Source organism: Macadamia integrifolia, unplaced genomic scaffold (genome assembly GCF_013358625.1).
Source record: "Macadamia integrifolia cultivar HAES 741 unplaced genomic scaffold, SCU_Mint_v3 scaffold2162, whole genome shotgun sequence".
Lineage (NCBI taxonomy): Eukaryota > Viridiplantae > Streptophyta > Magnoliopsida > Proteales > Proteaceae > Macadamia > Macadamia integrifolia.
In genome coordinates, this window is record NW_024868549.1 from 52,726 (window position 1) to 58,193 (window position 5,468).

Sequence of the window (5,468 nt, forward strand, 5' to 3'; positions counted from 1 at the left end):
GACCATTAGATGCCTTGGGGTTGATCTTCCCAATGATGTCGATGCCCCAAGTGGAGAATAGCCAAGTTGAACTGAGCGAATACAACTTTGTCAGTGAGATATGTATGATATTAGCAAATATCTGACACTTGTGGCATTTCTTGACAAAGTCCACGCAATCTGCTTCCATTGCGTTCCAATAATATCCCAATTTGAGGGTCTTCTTAGATAACATCTTGGCATTCATGTGGGGTCCACAAAGAACTTAATGAATTTCCTCCATGATAGTTGTAGCTTGTTCTTCATCCACACACAACAACTGTATTCCATCATAGGATCTCTTGTATAATAGATCCTCTTAAAGAATAAACTGGGTGGCATATCTTCTTGGAAACTCCTTTTCTCTGTCAGTTGCTTCAACCGGATACTTTCTTTCTTAGATGAAATCCACTATGTGAGTGAACCAAGACCGACCATCCATAGTGACAGAATTCACCAAATTTTGATAAATGGGCCTGCTTCTTTGTTCTACCAAGAATGGTTGGACCCTAGCCATAGAGTTGCATTCTACCATGGAAGCCAAGGTTACAAGGGCATCAGCAAACCTATTGTTATCTCTCTGGAAGTATTCGAACAAGATCTTCTCAAAGTGTTCAATTACCTCTTCTAAATGTTCTTGATATGGCTTTAGCTTTTCATCTCTAGTTTCCACTTTCCCTGCATCTGACAAATGAGAATGGATGAATCTCTATACATCTTGATCCTTTTAACCCTAATGGTCAGGGCCGTTTCTAGTCCAAAAGCACAAGCTTCATACTCAACAATGTTGTTGGTACAGGGGAAATCGAGGCAGAATGATGAAGGTAAATAAAGGCCGTCAGGAGTGACGAGCAATATTCCCTCACCACACCCCTTTTGATTAGCCACTCCATCAAAGAATAACTGTTATTCATTAACTATGTCTTCCTCCTCTATTGCGGCGATTCCTTCATCGGGAAAGGCATCATCCAAGGATCTTCCATCTTCTGTGGGATGGGCAGCCAGATGATCGGCTATGGCTTACCCCTTGATAGATTTCTAAGTAACATAGGTGATGTCAAAATCTACTAGCAAAAGCAACCAACGGGCCATCCTTCCAATTAAGGCTGGTTTCTCAAAGAGATATTTGAAGGGATCCATCCTTGAGATCAAGTGCACCGAATAAGAAACCATGTAGTGTCGTAACCTTTTCGTTACCCAAATTAGTGCAGCAAAATTTCTTTCCAAAGATGTGTACCACGTCTCATACTCCAGGAACTTCTTGTTGAGATAATATACGGCATGCTCTACCTCTTCTTTTGTCTCCTTCCGTGCTAGCGAAGAACCCATGGAGTATTCTCCTACAGACAGATACAATAGAAGCGGCTCTCCTTCCACCGGCGGTGTCAATACTGGTGGGTTCATGAGGTATCCCTTGATTTTTTCAAAAGCTTGTTGGCATTGGTCATTCCATTCTGTGGGCTGATCCTTCTTCAGCAGCTTGAAAATTAGTTCACAGATTGTAGTCAACTGAGCTATGAACCCGTTAATATACTAGATGTGACCCAAAAATCCTCGTATTTGCTTCTCCGTCCGAGGTGGGGGCATTTCCTGAATTGCCTTGATTTTTATAGGGTTGACTTCAATGCCTCTTTTACTTACCAAGAAACATAACAACTTTCCTGCTGTTGCCCCAAATACACACTTTTGAGGGTTCAACTTCAACCGATACTTCTTGATTCTTTCAAAGAAATTCTTTAGCACGGGAATATGCCCCTGCCAATCTTTTGACTTTACTATCATGTCATCCACATAGACTTCCACATCTTTGTTCATCATGTCATGCAATATGGCTGTAGCTGCTCTCTGTAAATTTGCCTCGGCGTTCTTTAGCCCAAAAGGCATCACCTTGTAACAATAAGTTCCCCACAGAGTGGTGAAGGCTGTCTTCTCACAATCTTCCAGGTGTATGGTTATTTGGTTGTATTCCGAGAATCCATCCATGAATGATAACAAAGCATGCCCTACCATGTTGCCCACCAATACATCAATGTGAGGTAATGGGAAATCATCTTTAGGGCTTACTTTGTTAAGATCTCAAAAGTCCATGCACATTCGTACCTTGCCATATTTCTTTGGTACGGGCACGATGTTGGCCAACCATTAGGGGTGCTTCACCACTTGTAAAAACCCTGCATTCCACTGTTTAACAACTTCTTCTCTGATCTTTTCATTCAATTCTGGCTGCATTCTTCGGAGCTTCTACTTTGCCAGTTTACCCCAGAATAAGTCAGCAATTAATGTTGCACGATGCTGGGGTCGATACCAGGCATATCCTCATAAGACCAAGCAAAGACCTCGCCGAATTCTTTAAGAAGACTAATTATTTGTTTCGCTTCTTCATCATCAAGAGTATTGCCAATTTTTATCTCTCGAAGGCATTGGTCGATTCCTAGATTAATAACCAGAGTATCCTCATGGATGGGTTGTGCTTTCTTTGGTTTGCATTGTTTTATTAATTCTTGGTATTTATTAAGATCATCATCAGAAAAAGGAGGCAAGTCGTACTCGGAATCAGAAATTTCATACAAAGACTCTAGACTCTCTGCAAGAGGGAAGGTTGACACAAAATCATAAACAACAGACTCGACTATAGACTTGATAACTGGCTTGATGCTTTTTCCAAGGGCATTCAGGCTGGTTGACTCAATAGCATAAGAAAACTTGAAGTTTTCTCCAATGCTTGTCCAGTTCAGGAGCAGTTAAGTGGCTTGATAGATGAGGAGGTGTGGCAAAGGGCCTACTTCTCCTTCTGAGAAAGTTGCTGCTACTTCTTTAATGCCGCAATGGTACTTTTAGATAGGTGCCCCCTTCTTCACTAATGACAACTGGTCAATTTCATGCTCTCAGAAGCCGAACTTTATAAGACGTGAAGATTGGTGAAGACTACTCAATCACTTTTCTATGAAGTCTATCAATCCTTTTTCTATGAAGTCTATCTTTTTCAGCCTGTTGAGGGATGCCATCCCGATGCCTTGGTCACATCTTTGACCACCTTCACGAGACTTCCCGTTGCAATTGGTTTGGGCACAGTACATACAGACCACCATTCTCTGTGCTCTTCTTTGCTTTGCATACACACTTCTTCCATTGAAATGGCGAGGCTTAAGCTCATGTAGCTCTCGGGTTCTTGGCTCTTGCAAGAGGGAGCAAATGAAGCCTTTCAAATTAATGGGAAGCGATAAACTCCAGGTGAGCCTTATCTTCTTCTCCCATTCTCTCTTCAGGAGAAATCAAGGACTTGGTGCCTCCTTTCTCAATCAATGCAATTTTTGCTATCCTAGTGATGCAACTATCTTGGTCACTTTCATTGACTAACATCTTCTATTGTTCCACTTCATGAGTCACCCAGTCAAACTCGTCTTGAAAAACACTTCAAATCCTGGTTGCATTTTTACTGCAGTTTCATCAAAACATGGTTCCACATTTCCATAATAGGGGAAATCCTCTCCTTCTTTTAAAAAATACCCATTGAGAGTAGGGTAGTAAGAGATGGAGATCTTCCTGGTCATCCTCAGCACTTTTTTCCCCTTGGTGATATTTCCTCAGTCTCATGCCAGGAAAATATTGCATATTCTTCATCATCTGATTTACTGGTGGACTCCAGATGGCTTCATAGTTAGCTGGGACTTCCTCCTTTGGCCCTTCTTTGGCAATGGCTACACAAATTGTAGCTAATTCAAAACCACTTAGTTGGACTTCCCCATTTTCAATGTTGGCTAAAGTGTTAGCCACTTCGGGATCTCTAGCTATTGTGACCACCTTTCCCTTATGAAAGAACTTCATTTTTTGATGGAGACTACAAGACACCACCTTCGCAGGATGCAACCAAGGCCTTCCCAAGAGCATGTTAGAGGCTGCCAGTATATCAATGACTTGGAAATCAATATCAAACTTCACCAGGCCAATCTTTACTGCAAGGGTAATGATGCCAAGGATCTTCCTCTTGGTATTGTCATATACCCGTACAGTTTGGGTGGTCAAGCTCAATTCTTCTAGGTTGATGCCAATACTCTTTTTTGACCTCAATGGTAGCACATTCAAGCAACAAGAACTTGGGGAACCACTTTGTCAAGGCATTCTACTGTGATGGGTAGAGCTTGATTGTACTGGGCTCCTTTGGCAAGCTCTGATTCTGAAAACAACAAGGATTGTACAGCATATGTTGCCCCTACTATATGTGCCAGATGTGCCGAATTTATCTCGATCGGAACTTGCACATTAGTAAGAGATTTCAAGATTGCTTCACGGTGTGTGGGGGATGCCATCAACAATCCCCAAATTGAGATGTTTGCTTGGGACTTCTTGAGTTGAGCTAAGACTGGGTTCTCCATTTCTTTCTTCAAGCTACTAGTTCCGGCATCATTAGCCCTTGGCTATTCTACTGCTAAAGCCTTGCCCTTGTAGTCTTTCCCACTTCTAGTTTCCATCACGTTGACAGGTTTCTTTACAATAATCTCCGTGGGAGAGCAGTCTTCATCATCACTATTTGTTTGGGTGATTATCCCTACCATAGAATCATCTTCTTCTTCTAATTCTTCTCCCCTAAATGGAGTGGGGAATCGAGGTCCTCCACAAATATCCACAGCCCTGGCTCGTAGATTCTTGACTATATTGAAAAGTTGTTGGAATGCAGCGTCTACCGCCTTTGTGAAAGTGTCATCTGGCCCTATTTCTTCCAGATCATCCAACTGCTCACGGTAGTAATGCTCACTAACAGTTACTTCACCCAACATGTTGTCAATTTCTTCCACCCTCTCCTGCATTCTCAATGTGTTGGAGTATACTTCACACAAATTTTCCTCCATCTCTAATGCGGATTCGGGTTCATCTAGATAAACTTGCATTGGCTCTCTAGATCCTTCATCACTTTTTGAATATAACGTAGAATCGTCTCCTCCCATACAGAGGGAAGGGTAAATTCCACCTTTCAGAGTAGCTATTAAATCATCAGCACCAATATCATAGACTGAGAAACATGTCGGATGTTCTGGTGAGTAGTATTCTAACTCATCATCATAATCATCGTACCCAGGCCCTAGGTAGTCATCCCAGTCTGGATACTCATCATCTTCCTGAGATTCAAAGTCATTTCCATCCTTCTCATCTTCATTCCTATCCTCATTGTTGTCATCATCATCATCTTCTTCACTGATTTCCCCCTCACTTGGTTCTTCATCAGATTCTTCTGGACCATTAAATTCTTCGGCATCCAAATGCTCATAGTATTCAAAGCATATGGACCATAAGATTTCCATAGGGTTGGCCTTGATATCAATGGCTCGAAGTTGGACCAGTCCTGACTCATCATCCTCTTTGTCACTTCCTTTGTGGATTAGGGAGATGTGTTCCTTAACCTGTTCCCTTATGGCCAATGCGGTTACTGCTCTGAGAAGATCAACTGTAACCTC